Source organism: Pinus tabuliformis, chromosome 7 (genome assembly GCF_031772625.1).
Source record: "Pinus tabuliformis cultivar Carrire ecotype Pingquan chromosome 7, CPIR1, whole genome shotgun sequence".
Lineage (NCBI taxonomy): Eukaryota > Viridiplantae > Streptophyta > Pinopsida > Pinales > Pinaceae > Pinus > Pinus tabuliformis.
The window spans coordinates 1971494743-1971512317 of record NC_142293.1 but is presented as its reverse complement, the minus strand read 5'-3'; positions in this window follow the sequence as shown (position 1 = coordinate 1971512317).

The following is a 17575-nucleotide window of genomic DNA, read 5'->3' as shown; positions in this document are numbered from 1 at the left end:
CCTTGGGTTTTTTGTTCCCTTCGATTTATAATATCAACCCCTTGGGTTTTATTAGGTTCATATTCCTAGGGTATTAATATGATTTATGGGTTTTTTTAACATAATCCTAGTGTTTATTTTATAATCGTTGGGGTTTACAATCATGGTCATCCAAGGTCAGCTATGGTCCAATGCCACAATGTGCCAAAGATTGTCTCAATATGAAAATAACCATGGTCAATGTCTATTGTGACAAACATCATCTCAGTATGAAAATCAATGATGACTAATTATGGTCAAGCATGTTTATTTTTGGGTTATAATATTCTCCCTTGTGTTGCATATTATTCCTCTGACATTTACAACTATATCAAAGTGAAATCAATAGATGTTTTGCATTTTTTACCACCTTTTTGTTTTCAACGTATTGTAAAATGCAAGACAATGCAAGAAGGGGTTCGTTGAAAAGTGTGAATGGTCGTGATCACTATCTTATTGATTTGAATTAGCGCTACTTTTATCATTGGTCTTGGTGTGTTTTCAAAGAGGTAGCATTTAATAATTGTGTTGTGGTGGAGTGTTTAAAGTTGAATTTCCTATCAACCACATTTAAATTGTTGTTTGATTTTTATTAAATGTTTATTTCATTACTATTTATTATATGATTATTAATGTAATTGTTGTTATTATCTTTTTTATTATTATTATTATTATTATTATTATTATTTTAATATAATAGTAATAATATAGTATTAATTATTTTTTAATATAATACTAATAATTTAATATTAATTAGGGTTTTTGTAACCTGTGCTATGGTAGAGCCCTCCTGACCTTCACAGCTTTTACAATGCCTGGCTGATTACGGCCTCACGTTTACTGTAGGAAATCTCAAAGATCCATGATTCCCCTCAGGGGGAGGATGCTGCACCTCCCCAAAAGACGACAGCAAGCAGCAACGGAATGGAGAAAATGACAATAGAGAGGCACAGATTGATTATAATACGGATCCAAGATCACAACAGGACAGAGCACAGGGTAAACAGGATCAACCCAAAGTCAGCTTGACTACATGCAAGCCAGTAGCTACTGAGCGTCCAAAAGTAGAGTTTCCAAGCCACCGAATCAATGCCAAGATACAGTTTATGAGGGATCATGCGTTAATAGGCGAGAGTTTATAGGACTCTGGCCAACTGAGAAGGCACTGAGAGGTTGGATAGCCTCAAAATGGAATCCAAAAGGTCACATTACCCTGCAACTAGGGCCTAAAGGTTTCTTTACGACCATTTTTAACTTCTTAGAGGATCAGAACAAGGTTCTGGACGGAGGGTCGTACTTCTTTAACGCTACTGGTCTATATATCAGAGGTTGGGTAGAGCGCTTCAACCTTGACAAGGAGGATCTTAGCTGGGCTCTAGTCTGGATAAGGCTTTACTCGCTTCCTGTGGAATATTGGGAGGAAGACTCCTTACAAGAAATAGGAAACGCGCTGGGTGAGTTTATCAAAGTGGCAGAGGAAACAAAAATCAGTAGATACACCTCATATGCACGCATCTGCATCTACATGCACCTCAATCAGGCCCTGTTGGATGAGGTAAGTTTATTTCATGATGATATTGAATGGGTTCAGTTGATCGATTATGAGCCCGTGCCGTTTCGGTGTATAAAATGTCACGATCTGGGCCACTTATTTAGAGACTGTCCTTTAAATCAAAAACCCTCTTTCTAGATGTCAGAAAAGCCTGCACCTGATGGATTCACCAGAGTGGCCAGCCGCAGAAGAAACCACAAGAAATCAGCTACTAACCCCAAGATGCATCCAGCTAGCTCTTCCAAACCTTAAACCAGTAAGAGCTTTGCAGCTTTGGCAAGAGTAGATGATCTCGATTCTGATAGCCCCTCTCCTCCTGAGAAGGAGACCAATAAGATAAACAAGAAGCGCCAAAAAAACCCATATCACTCCTAGAAGATCCGCTGATCAACAAAACTCTCTCCCCTACCCAGATCACCCAGGGATAGTCTGTATTTATTGGTGGATAGTTTCGGCTCTCCTCTCAGGTTTCGACCTCCTTGTAATTGTATTTTTACCTCTTTTTAATAGAATTAGTCTTTACTTAGAAAAAAAAATTAATATTAATTATTATTACTAAGGTTTTTATGTTTATATTAATATTATTGATAATAACATTAATAACATATTTTTTTTAAGTCTAGTAACACCTTTCATTCATGAATTTTCTTATTAAAAAATTTAAAATTATACAATTTTTTAATGTAAATACTAAAAGTTTATTTAATTTTGTTCGGAAATTATTATCTCTAAAATAGAAGACAAGAGTGGAGGTCAGTACAAAAATATTACAAAAATATTTCTCATTTTCAAGTTACTAACAAAAAAATGAACCTAATTAAGAGATATAATAACCATTCGAACTAACTATAAAAAATAATCCCAATTAACAAAAAAAAATCATTTAATTTATTAAATATAATTATATAAATAAAAACATGCTTACATTTTAACCTCAAAATTATAATATTGATACTTAATTTAATTTGTTTATTTAAGTTAAATTGAATGTGTGTGTAACCCGTGCACACCTAAGTGGTTCAAAGCCCGCCTTCATGTCTTCCTTTTAAAAATTCCAAAAGGATTAGAAAACATGTTGTAATTGGCCCATTTGTGACTTTTAATAATGATTTTTGACCTTTTCCTTGTCCAAAAGGATGAGGAGACATGTTGTTACACATGTTATAACTGGTTCGTTTGTGGTATTTATGAAATAATTATATCTAGTGTAATAGTGACAACCACCTGTGTATACATAAGCAGATAAAACCCATCCCATATCCTCCTTTTAAAAATCCCTAAAAAATAAGAAACATTCTATAATAGTTAAATCCAATCTTTCAAAATTACTAATTCTCCACAAAATTAAAAATTCTCTTAAAATTCTTATTCCAATTACATATATTGTAAGTCAAAATATCACCCTATTTAAAATAAAAATAAAAATTTAAAATTTCCATCCCTCGAATCATCATTTACTTTTCATCACATATGATGATAAAAAATATTAATATTTTTATTTGCCATGCAAACTTTTAAAATGTACTTTCTTTATGGCTAAATTTTAAGAATTTATTCCCTTATTAATTCCTAAATATAGGAAACTCTTACTTTTATAATAATTTTTGTAACCGGATTTAAATTTTTATGTAAATTTTAACTTAATTTTTTTTAACATTTTTTTAATCGATGTACAATGAACATTTCTAGTTCATTTATTTAATCATTCATAGGTTTTGAATGCTTTTTAGCCATATATTAATACTAATTTAGTATTAATTTATAAATAATTTATAATAAAATGTATTTTTATTACATGTTATTATATTGATAGTTATTTATATTTTAGAATAGGTTTTTATTATATTGATACTTATTTATATTTTAGAATAGATTTTCTTTACAATTTTAATTTAATTATTAAAAAATATTAAGTGGATGCTAGAGATCTAATTTCTATGAAATATGTTAAAATATTCATAGTAATATTCACATATCAAAAGTTAATATTTTTCTCCAAAGTAGTTATGTTTTTTAATTAACTTATTTCAAATTAATTAATTAAAGAAAATGTAATATCAACATGTTATGTTGGAAACCATATTATTGGCCCATGGTATTACAAGAAGAATTATTTACAAGTTAAAAATTTCCATGATAGAGAGGAGGCAAAACTCTATTGTTAAAAATATTGCTATACATTTTTTAGTATATATATATATATATATATATATATATATATATATATATATATTTATATATATATATATATATATATATATATATATATATATATAGCTTTCATAATTAATAATAATAATGGTAAATTAAATAAAGTTATAATTTAGTTAAAATTTATGGTATTTTTCTTATTTAAGTAATGTGAGATGTATAATAGGGTAAGTATTTTGATAAGTATCATGGTTCTTCATAAGCATTTACTGACAATTTAATTTATATGGTTGCACTGGTTCTATACCTACTTTTTTCTTACTTTAGAAAAATAAAATACTATAGACTAGCATAAAAGAAAACCATCAAGAATATTTACATGTATAATTATTTTAGTTCATATAAAAATTAAATATACTTTTCATATTAGTAGATTGTCAAAATTAAACATACTTATTTAAATCTTTATAAAAATAAAAGACATCTTTATTTTTTTATCCAATTAGAAAATAAAAATATTTAAAATATTAAATACAAGTATAAAAATGATAATGAAAAACTTTGCATTTTGATGTTAAAACCAAAGCCAACATATTATAAGATGACAATTTTGAATAAATTTAATAAAACATTCTACAATATATTAAATAAAGTTTAAATTGTTTTAGAATAGAATGAAAGTAATCTATTATATTTTTTTTTAAGTTATTATTTGTTTTATATGATGATGGTAAACGTCAACTAAGACCAATGTAGTCTATCTGATTTTAAGAAAAATATTCATTGAGACTCTTTAGTATTCTATTTTTATGATAAAAAAGAAGAGAAAGAAGAATTTTGAGGTCACTATAGTTTTGCCGACTTATCAAGCCAAGAAGGTTGATAGTGTGGAAAATGTTTTGGAAATGAAAACGGATGTGCATAAGAGCTAGGAAATCCAAGAGAAATTTATTTTCATTTTGACTCTTGTTAGTATCGCAAAGGCCATAGATTGTTTCATCCGAAGGTGTTTTCAAAATAGACCAATCCTCAACTTCACTTCGGGACTCATGAGAATTAGTTCTAATCTTTGCAATGTTCATTTTCTTCTTATCTTTAGTAAAGATGGAAGGACAATATTGTTGGGTTGTGTTATATTCTTTCCTTTGTTGCGTCGATTGCGCAGTGGGGGGGTGGAAGCCCCCCCTGTCTGGGAGGTTTGGGGGGGGCAGGTAGCCCCCCTCTACGGGGTTCGGGGTAGCGCCCCGGGAAATTTTTTTTTGGACCTAATATACCATGGTATTGGATGCTTCGGCATCTATAAATATGTATTGCAACATTGAAAGGAACATAATGAAAAATCAAGCTGGTAGTCTCGGTTTTGGGATGTAGGGGAAAATCTCTGTGTATATGTTTTTTATGTGTTATGCTCTCACATTGTTTATTTTTCTGTGTTTTAGAATTCGTATGCAGGTAATTTCTATACAGCGTTAAAACCTACATTTGGTATCAGAGCTATTTTGGCTTCAACGGGATGCCTTTATTGTTGAGGGGTTTTTCTTGGGCCTGTGGTAGACCTTGTTTAGTGGGAGATCTACGAGATCGATTCTAGTGGTGAAAGAAGATGGCGAGCAGTGGAAAGATAGAGATCAAGAAATTTAATGGTTAGAGTTTTGAGTTGTGGAAACTCAAGATGGAGGATTTGTTGGTGGATAAAGATCAGTGGATTGGAGTAGATCTGGGTACTAAACCAACATGAGTATCCGATGAAGAATGGAAGAAGTTGGATTGGAAGGCAAAGAGCACAATATGATTGTGTGTCTCAGATTCAGTATTGCTAAATGTATTAGGGGAAGCTACGGTGAAGGCTTTGTGGGACAAGTTAGGGACTTTGTACCAATCTAAGCCTCTGGTGAATAAATTGTTCCTGTGGAAAAATCTATATAACTTGAGGATGAAGGATGGAGACTCGGTGACAGAGCATCTAAACGCATTTAATACTGTGGTAAGTCAGTTAGCATCTGTTGATATTAAAATTTCAGATGAAGATAAGTGCATCAGTTTATTGTGTTCTCTACCATATTCGTGGGATAGTCTGGTTATTGTGATAGGTAGCAATGCAACTACCTTGCAGATTGATGAAATAGTCTCATCCTTGCTAACGGAGGAGATGAGAAGGAAAAATATGGAGAGAAAGAATGGTGATGCCTTGTATGTATGAAGACAGTCCCAGAATAGAAATAAAAATAAGTCGTCGAGTGGGAGATCTAAATCTAGAGGGAGATCTAAATCTCCAGGAAAACCTGTAAAGGTGGTGTGCTAGAAATGTGGAAAGGAAGGCCACTACAAAAGGGACTGTAAATCTAAAGCTCTTGATAAAGGAAAGGGATCTGATGATGTTCCTTCTGTAGAGGCGAAGGCCACCTCAGATGAAGGTGGGGATGTGTACTTGCTTCTTCAAGTACACATGTAGATCATGAGACATGGTTGATTGACTCAGGTGCATCCTTTCACTTCACTTCCCATAGAGAGTGGTGCTGCGAGTATGAGAAATACGATGGTGGTGATGTCTTCTTAGGGGATGATAGGAAGGCTAGAATCATTGGTCGCAGAAAAGTAAAGTTGAAGTTGCAAGGTGGAAGGGTTAGGACACTTCTGGGTGTTCTCCATATTCCTGCATTGGTCAGAAATCTGATTTTTGTAAGCAAGTTGGATGATGCGGGTGTAAAAATAGTGTCGAGAAGGATACCTGCAAGATGGTTCGAGGAGCATTGGTATTGATGTGGGGAGTTCGGATTGGAACTCTGTACAAGCTGCAAGGTGGCACTATTGTTGATGGGTGCAATAGTTCTATGGTTCCTGAAAGTGGAGCAGAAAATATAGTGGTCTTTGGAGAGAAGACCATGTTGTGGCATCAAAGGCTTGGAAATATTGGAGAGAAGGGCCTTTGAATACTTCATGGTAAAGGTATGGTAGAAGGTATGAGTAATAGCTCTCTAGATTTTGATTTATGTGAAAATTGTGTATACGGGAAGTAGAATCGGGTGAGTTTCCCCTCTAGTGGTAAGAGGGCAAAACATATACTAGAGCTTGTGCACAGTGATGTGTTTGGACCTGTGAAGGTTCCATCACTAGGTAAGTCTGTGTACTACGTATCATTTATATATCAATTCTCAAGGAATACATGGATATATTTCCCTAAGAAGAGATCTGAAATCTTTGACAGGTTTAAAAAATTTAAGGCTCTGGTGGAAAACCAGACAGAGAAGAAGATAAAGGTGTTGAGGTCAGATAATGGTGGAGAGTTTTACGGTAAGGAATTTGAAGAATTCTTAAGAAGTGTGGTATAGCACGGCAGAAGACTACTCCATATACACCTCAGCAAAATGGAGTTGCAGAAAGAATGAACAAGATGTTGATGGAAAGGGCAAGAAGCATGCTCAATGGTGTTGGGTTAGGACAAGAATTCTAGGTAGAGGCAGTGGAGACAGCATGTTACCTAGTCAACAGATCACCTTCATCAGCGTTGGAGGATAATACTCCACAAGAGGTATGGACTAGTAAGAAACCCTCTCTTTCACATCTAAGGGTATTTGGATGTGATGCATATGTACATGTTCCAAAGGAGAAATGAACCAAGTTAGATAGTAAATCTAAAAGGTGCACCTTTATTGGGTATAAGGATGGTTTAAAGGCTTATAAGCTTTGGAACCCAGTAACAAGGAAGGTTGTGTATAGCTAAGATGTGGTGTTCAGAGAGGTGAAAGATGTTATTAAACATGAAGTCCAACCAAAGGAACCTGAGAAGATAGCGTTTGAGCTAAAGGAGGAAGAATCAGACTCTATAGCAGAGGAGGAATCAGAAGATGAAGAGCCACAAACTCTGAGTGTAAGAAGATCAGCTCGAGAAAGAAGGCAACCAGAAAGGTATAGTTCATCTGCATTCTGTTCAAATTCTTCTTTATCTATTACTGATTATGATCCCATAACTGTGAATGAAGCAATAGATTCAGAGGATGGAAAACTCTGGAAAGAGGCCATGGTTGATGAAATGGCATCTTTGCACAAAAATGAGGCCTGGGATCTGGTGGAGTTGCTGGCTGGAAGGAAACCCATTGGCAGCAAACGAGTGTTCAAGAAGAAGACAAATGCAAAAGGAAAGGTGGAGAAATACAAAGCTCGGTTGGTAGCAAAAGGTTATTCCTAGGTGCCGGGAATTGATTTTGGTGATATTTTTTCTATTGTTGCCAAGGTAACTTCTATTAGATTACTTTTATCTATTGTTGTTGCTTTTGATTTTGAGGTAGAACAGATGGATGTGAAGACAACATTTCTTCACGAGGATCTAGAAGAGGAGACCTACATGAAGCAACTTGAAGGCTTTTCCGTGAAGGGTAACAAAGAACTGGTATGCAAGTTAAAGAAGTCTTTGTATGGGTTAAAACAATCACCAAGGATGTGGTATTAGAAATTTGATACATTTATTCGGGGACTTGGCTTCACCAGAAGCAGAGAAGATCACTGTGTGTATTTTAAATTAATTGGTGACCGTGTTATTTATCAGGTCTTGTATGTGGATGATATGTTGTTGGTTGGAAATGACAAAGAAATTATCTAGGATTTAAAGATCCAATTGTCCTCCAAATTTGACATGAAAGATCTTGGTGCTGCAAACTATATTTTGGGCATGGAAATTAAAAGAGATTGGACAAAGAGGAAGATTTGGTTAGACCAGAGGAAGTATGATGAGACAATACTGCAGAGGTTTAATATGTAGGATAGTGAACCAGTGAAGGCTCCTATTCTTGTAGGTGTAAAGTTATCTGCTGAACAGTGTCCCAAGACATAAGAAGAGGAAGAGGGTATGTCCTATGTTCCATATGCAAGTGCAGTTGGTAGCCTGATGTACGCAATGGTTTGTACTAGACCAGACATTACACATGCAGTGGGAGTATTGAGCAGGTTTATGTCAAAACCAAGGAAGGAGCATTGGACAACAGTGAAGCAGGTTTTCAGGTATTTGCGTGGCACTATTAATTATGGTTTGTGCTACCAAGGAAGACCGGGATTGGACAAAGTTCTGGATATTCATGGCTTTTTTGATGCAAACTGGGCTAGAGATTTGGATCAGAGAAGATCTACAAGTGGGTATTTGTTTAACCTATTTGTAGGTGCAGTCAGTTGGATGAGTAAGAAACAATTTGTAGTGGCACTATCAACTACAGAGGTAGAATACATGGCAGCCACTCATGCAAGCAAGGAAGCAGTTTGGTTGCAGAGATTGTGTTTAAGTATGGGATTAGTATAGGGTGCTATAAGGATAGACTATGACATCCAAAGTGAAATTTTCTTAGCAAAGAACCCTGCTTATCATTCAAAGACAAAGCACATTGATGTTCAGTATCACTTTGTGAGGGATATGATAGAAGAGAAAAATGTGTTGCTGGTAAAGGTGGACACTTTGAAGAATACTGCAGATGCATTGACAAAATATGTGAGCTCTAAGAATTTCTCCTGGTGTAGAGAAACAATGGGTGTTTCAGGGCTGGAAAAATGACTAAGCTCTCCTGTGGGCCCCTGTGGAAAGAAAACAACAAGTGGGAGATTGTTGGGTTGTGTTATATTCTTTCCATGACTAACCCACGTAGTGAATGAAGGGGCTAGAGGGGGCACGAAGCCCCCCCTTCATTGCACCGATTGCGTAGTGGGGGGGTGGCAGCCCCCCCTGTCTGGGGGGTTTGAGGGGGGCAGGTAGCCCCCCTCTACGGGGTCTGGGGCAATGCCTCGGGAATTTTTTTTTTGGACCCTATATTAGGTTGGGCGAACCTACCTATGGTTTTCGGTCCATGGTTTTGGACGCAATGGTTTTCAATCCATGGTATTGGATGCTTCGACATGTATAAATATGTATTGTAACATTCAAATGAATATAATGAAAAATCAAGCTGGTAGTCCTGGTTTTGGGATCCAGGGGAAAATCTCTGTGTATATGTGTTTTATGTGTTATGCTCTCGCATTGTTTATTTTTCAGTGTTTTAGAATTTATATGTAGGTAATTTTTGTACGGGGTTAAAACCTACGAATATTTGGTTAGCAAGAGTGAGTTTGATCACCTCCTTATAATACCTTAGCTTCATTTTTTCCTCTAACTCCTTATCACCCCATAGTTTATCCTTAAATTTGGAAGAAATGATATTTTAAATATTTTCCTTATTCTCCTAGATGATCTCCTTCTTTATCCCCTAATGGTTGATCCAAGACTTGGAATCCTTGTGTCATCCTCGCTTGAGTTGGAGGTGAGAGTTTTGGCTAGAGTTAGAAGAAAATTTGGGGAATCTCTTAGCATCCATGTTGTAAAGACTCTTCTTGTACATCGAAATCCTAAACATAGTCATGCTTTCAATGGGAGAGAGGCTAAATTCAATCAAGAGGATAGGATAGGGAGTATTACCTTTAATCTTGAGGTTGAGCTTATAAATTTCATTTGGATTAGCTCAATGTTCCTCCACTATTCTCTAGATATACTACAAAACCAAACCTCACAACCATATAAAATAATATTGGTGACTAGAGTCTCAAAGAGGAAATTTGTTTTATTGCAGACCTAAAGATTAATCGACTTATAGTTGTTTTCAAGCTCATAGTAATCTTTGTCACGTCCAATAATCCTTTTCTCAATGTTATAATTAAAATTAAATTAATTGTGAATGTCAAACCTAAATATTTTTATAAAGAAACCTTGTCCAAGTGATTGTTATCATAGATGAAATTATCATGATTAATCTTTCTGGAATTAATTGTCATGACTTTAGTCTTGTCAATATGAACAACCATACCCATCTTGGAGTAGTAATCATAGAATATTTTAAGTTACTTGTTAAGATCCTCATGGCTTCTGGCTTGAAGAATGATATTGTTAGTATAGAGAGAAGAGTAATGACCATGCTAGCGAGCTTAGGGCTGTTACATCTAGCAGCTTCCAAACATTCCTCTAGCTTATCAATGTAAATTATGAAAAAGGTAGGAGATATGGGACACCCTTGCTTAACACCAATATTACATTTAATTTCTTTAGACTAGCCCTCGCTAGCCTTAAGCTTGGAAACAACATTTTCATATTGCATAATCACTACAACCCTCAACTCGAGAGGAACCATTATCTCTTCGAGTCTTTGTCATAGGTTATTCCAAGAAACTATGACGAAATAATTTCTAAAGTCTACAAAGAAAAATAAGACATCAATTTTACTATTGTGACATTCTTCAACAATGATCCTAAGAGTGACAAGATGGTCAATAGTTTAGTTTTGTCTCCTAAAACCAACTTTCTATTTAGCTCTTTTACTGATGCTAGCAGACTAACAAACCTTAAAAACCCCATGTGGACCTATGAGCTGAGGTCACATTTTCATTGGAAGCACTTTAAAAACTACCTTTCCATGACAAAACCCCATCAAACTGTCGGAATCCAAAATATTAGAAAACTCAGCTATACACCCGATCAATGATTCAACACTTACAAACCTCCAATGAGCGCTTTCTCACTTGGTATGAATTGATGCAGAACGTTAATTGTTTCAGAGACTATCACCAATGAGACTATCAACAATCAGGCCCGCGTTTAACTCTCCTCTTTATGTTCAGGCCTTCCATTGTGCTTCTCGGATCCCCTATTTTCCAACAAAACTCATATTTCGCCTTTTAATAGAGCTGCACAGTGGTATAACGTAGAACCAAAATAATTGATCCAATGGTTGGTGTGATATCACACCATTGTTTGGACTTAGATTGACTGCCGGAATTTTAATGCGGGCTCAACCACAGTTATTAACAATGAGGACTCCAATTACCTGTGATTGCTGCGATTTATAACTTAACGTATAAAACAAAGAAGAATACTTAATTTGTCCCAGACATAATTATACATGACAAAAGAAGATTAAATGCGATCACAGAGAACAATAGAACTCTGAGTCCTAAGCCAAACTCAACTATGTTTGCTTCCACTAGTTCTTTCATTAATTCAACATGAATTCTTGATCTCCACATGCCTCTACAGAGGATTCCACACTATTTTTCGTTTTCATAGTTAATACACCATAGGGTTATTAAAACCCATACATATACAAACTCTCATCCACAATATACACAATCCACACTATTTCATATTATAATCTTTACAAGGAAACAATCACACTCGACTGTTTCAATTCTCCTCTTGCTCATTCATCCTATCTTCCCATAAGAATATAACTCACTACTAACTTCTATCTAACCTCTAGAATTATGCAAAAAGATCACAATTTATACAAGAATGGATTCATGAACCAAACTTAGTTCAGATCTAGAAATCTCTCACTCTCCCTTAAGAATGTCTTTACTCTACTCTTTTCTCAACCAAATGCTAATTTAAGCTTTCAAATCCCTCATATCCTATTCAAACCAAATAATCTAACTGCTTGGCCTGATCTCCATGCAAGGAGGATCAATCAACCACTTATACCCTTTTCTCATATTTGACAACAAATAAAACACTCTCACACATTTAAATAAGTAAAATTAACTAATCTTTTATCTTACAACCCTTTGTTAGTCACAACATGTGATCATACCATCACATTGCTGACTAGGTCTAAATGCTCCTGCATCAAATCCCAAAGTTGAAAGTTTTCATGACCTCCTGGTCATGTGTTTCTTCTACTGATCATCTAGTATTCCAAACTTTACTTTGTAACTGGTCATCACTTTCATCATGTTGTTTATCTAATTCTTCTGCCACTATCACTTATGTTCTTCTAGGATTCCAAATCTTACGTTGTTGTTGTTCACTTCCCTTGTTCATACAAATTCCTTTTGTTAATTTCTCTTCCTTGCTATTCCTCTTCTTAACTGACTTCATTTTTCACACTTTCTCAACTTCATCTTTACAATTTGTTCTCAGCTGAACTCCAGTGACATTTGTCTGTTGCACATTCTCCCTTACCATAGAAATTATGAAATTTCTGTCTAATTCCACTTCACTCCTTTCATTTACAAGCTGTTGGTTGCATTTTTCAACTTCCCCTTCACTATCATTAAAGATAATATTTTCCTCTATGTTATCAGGTTCATCCAATAACTTTTCCAACAAAATGCCATTTCCTTCATATTCATTAAGCATTTCATTCACATATGACTCCTCCTTCCTGTATAAAACAGAATTTCCATCACAATTGTCAGATTCAAAATAAATATGGTTTTCAATCTTCATAGGTAATTTTGCCATCAAATCTTTATACTATCCTTCTGCAAAACTTATGAAACTGTCATCAATTTTCATTTCAATACTTCCCTCTGCATTACACAGTGTTCCTTGTTCTGACACAAGACTATCATTAAACAATTCAATAGCTATAATTTCTTGGAGAATATCATTATGTAGTATCCTTTCATCTTCTATACTTATACTACAACAAAATGATGTTGTTTCATCTTCACCTACAACAGAAACAAAATTCTGGTTTTCTAAAGCCTCTTCATGGTTTACAAATTCATAAAAATAATCCACTTTAAATTCATAGAATTCCTGAAATCCTGTATCTGTCAACGTCATCATATATTCCTTCACAATTTCCATAATGCTTTCATTTTGATTCTCTACTAAAGATACTTCATTTTGGTTATCATCACAAACTTTCATTTGCTTATCTTTAGCTTCTTTAATCATGACAATTTCCCTGTCAATACCATCATTCTCAAAATTATTAAATACATGCTCAAAATATCTTTCTGTTTCAGCCATCTCTTCCAGTAATCTCACTTCTTCATCAACATGCATATGCACATTGCCCAATTGTTGTTTGTCACCTATAAAACTGGAAAAGATACACAACATGTCAGTTTAAAAAATACAAGGTTCTTCATTTGAACCCTCAGTGATCAGATCTTCATGCTTCTCTAAAATATTATGATAATTCACTAAGTTATTGAGAAATTATTCCTCAACATCTCTGATTTCTTCCTCATCAAAGAAAACTTCTGGGACTCTAGCTTCTTGACAATGCTTGGCAACTTTATCATAGGTTTGTAGAATACCTTTTTGTTCTACACAATTTCCTCCAACACTCAGTTTATCCAAATAAGACAACAATGTCTCCTCCTCTTATATGATAATACTTTTATCTTACAAAGATTTCCTTGACTTAACTTTTTCAGCTAAGTTCTCCGAGTCAACTTTTCTTCTCTTCACTTCACAAATCTGCAATGCATTTATTTCATTTCCTTTTTCCATTTCCCATTTGTCTTCAATCCATGCTAAAATTCCTTCTAACATGATCCAATAAGTTTTCACTAAAAGAAGACACAAAAATTTACTCATACCTTTTAATTTTATCCACCAATTGAAGTCTTGAAAGTCTTTATGCATCTCCTTTTGTATTTTTCTTGCCTCTGCCTCTTTCACCTCTTCATACACAAGTTCAAATTCATTAGGATGCATACCTGCAATTTTACATTCAAAGAAATAATTAATCCCAAAAATATGAGACTCTCTTGTCTGTGAAGATGCTACCAGCACATCCCTCTCATTCTGATTTGCATAGATCCATTCTTCATCACTCTCATCACTGCCTCCTTTCCCAAAGAGAGATTCTTCCACTGGTTCACAGATGTACTCTACTCCTTCATCCTCAACTGTTTGGAGTATTAATTTCTCAGCAAACAATTCTCTAACAGGCCATTTAACTCTTTTTCTCTCATAAAATCCTTGTTTCCATTTTTCTCTAATTCCTTTCAGTGCCAGATTCTTCAAACTAATGAGTTCTACCTTCATCTCAGCCAACTTTATGTCCATTTATTCTTTACTCATTCCTTTGAATCAACTTCTTCGACACTTTTTTCCTATGTTTCTGACTTTCTTTTGTACCCTTGTTATGACTATCAATAGTCAATTCCATTTCTTCCTCTGGTGAACTTTCCTTGTTCACTGGTGAGCTACAACTAGCCCTTTCTTCCATCTATAACAAGTCTCCTTCATGCCTCACCAAAATTTTCTGAGTTTATCCTTTTGGCATCTATTGGTTCCTTCCTTGAACCTTTCACTGACTAGAAATTCTACCCAACACTCCTCTTTCTTGAATTGTTATCTTTAAGACAACTCTACCCGCAATCACAATTGTGGAGGTGCCTCAAAAACTTCTACCCAACCAAAGTTGGAAGTTGTTCTCAGCTTCTCTTGAACAGTGCTTGCTCTAGGCTCTGCATCTTTAATTGTTCACTTCCTTCTTTCATTCAGTAATTTCAATTACTGTTGGGTATTGTCACCTTTCATTCATCTGTGAGTTCTTCCTGCTCTATCTTCTTTAACATAGCTCATACGCTATGATGCTGATACAACTCCTTCTACCTTTCAGCGATTCCACTGCTTCCATTGACCTGCACAATCTTATCTCAAGATACATCAAATTACCATTTTTTAAACCTGTGATTTGTTTTCAAGATGTCTTAAAACTAGTTCCCATTCCATCAGTTAAAGCTTTGCTAAATGATTCATATGTTCACTATTTCATTTAAACTTTTCCATTCAAAAGACTCCATACAATAGCAATTATTTCCCATTTTACTTTTCATAATGGACTCTTTATCTCTCAAGATCAATTAAGATTAGATCTGAATTTCAATTAAATTTACAAATTCATGACAGACACTACAAATTCCTTCTGATAACCTGTTTGTAAGCAAATCCTGTCTTGCTTCTACAAATTCCAAAATTCATTCCTTGTAATGGCTCTCTTTTTAGATCTATTGAATCCAACCTTTAGCATAACTGTTCCTTCATCTATCGTTATCATTGTCTTCAACAATACTTTAAGAAATCCTCAACCATTCTCAGTTTTCACAAAATTATTGAAATCATTCAAATGACTTCAGTGTCATAGAAAACCACTCTTCTATTTAACTTTAAACTCTAAAACTTTCACTTCAATTTACCTTTTAAATCAAAACAATCATTGAATTAACTTACATGGAAATTTCATTTTCCTAAAAGGAAAACATCTTGTCCTTTGAAATTTCAATCCCTTGTTGTTCTTCAGACATTCAAAACAAATCTCTGCAAAATCATCAAAATAAACATTCCTACCAGACCTTCATCAGAAAATTCATTGTTTCCCCATTCTGATCTCACTGTCCTCTGTGTTCTGATCTCCATTTGTATCAAATTCACTTCAGTGCAAATTATACATATGCTGAGATTAAAATTCAATTTCCCAACCAATCTCTAGAGCATTGATCTAGCTATGATACCAAAAATGATGCCAGTAGACTGACATCCCTTAAAAACCCCATGTGGACCTATGAGCTAAGGTCACATTTGCATTGGAAGCACTTTTAAAAGCTAAATTTCCATAACAAAACCCCATCAAACTGTCGGAATACAAAATATTAGAAAACCTGGCCATACACCCGATCAATGATTTAACAAAGACATAACCTTACAAACCTCCAATGAGTGCTTTCTCACTTGGTATGAATTGATGCAGTAGGTCAATTGCTTCAGAGACTATCACCAATGAGACTATCAACAATTAGCCTTGTGTTTAACTTTCCTCTTTATGTTCAAGCATTCCCCTGTGCTGCTCTGATCCCCTCTTTTCCAGCAAAACTCATATTTCGCCTTTTAATAGAGTTGCTTGGTGGTATACCGTAGATCCAACACAATTGATCAGACGGTCCACAACTGATATTGCTATCGCACTTTCCTAATACTTGAGGCCCGTTCACATACCATGAAATATTTGTGATGCGATGGATCAGCGATCGCACATCACATGGTCTTAAGGCCTATAGTCCTATCACATACAAAAGAATTACTACGATGTGATAAATCGGCAATCGCACATCACATTCCCTTAAGGCCTAAGGTCCATCCACTGGCAAATAAATATTGTGATGCGAGATAATCCAATGGTAGGTGTGATATCGCACCGTTGTTTGGGCATAGATTGATGGCTTAAATTTTAATGCGGGCTTAGCCACGGTTAGTAACAATAAGGGCTCCAATTACCTATGATCACTGCAATTTATAACTTAACGCGTAAGACATAGAAGAATATTTAATTTGTCCCGCAGACAATTATACATGGCAAAGGAAGATTAAATGCGATCACACAGAACAATAGAACTCTAAGTTTTAAGCCAAAATCAACTATGTTTGCTTCCGCTGGTTCTTCCGTCAATTTTACATGAATTTCGGATCTCTGCATGCCTCTACACAGGATTCCACACTATTTCTCATTTTCACAGTTAATACACCATATGGTTATTAAAACCCGTACAGATACAAATTCTCACCCACAATATGCACAATCCACACTATTTCATATTATAATATTTACAAGGAAACAGTCACACTCGACTGTTTCAGTTCTCCTCTCGCTCATTCATCCTATCTTCCCATCAGAATATAACTCACAACTAACTTCTATCTAACCTCTAGAATTATGCAACAAGATCACAATTTATACAAGAATGGATTCATGAACCAAACTTAGTTCAGATCCAAAAATATCTTACTCTCCCCTAAAGACTATATTTACTCCACTCTTTTCTCAACCAAATGCTAATTTAAGCTTTCAAATGCCTCATATCCTATTCAAACCAAATAATCTAACTACTTGGCTTGATCTCCACGCAGGGAGGATCAATCAACCACTTATACCCTTTTCTCATATTTGACAACAAATAAAACATTCTCACACATTTAAATAAGTAAAGTAACTAATCTCTTGTCTTCCAACCCTTTGTTAGTCACAATTCCTACACCCTTCGTCAAGGAAATATACTATGGTTCTACACCTTAAAGAGATGTTTTTTCATGTGCCTCCATATCCACTACCA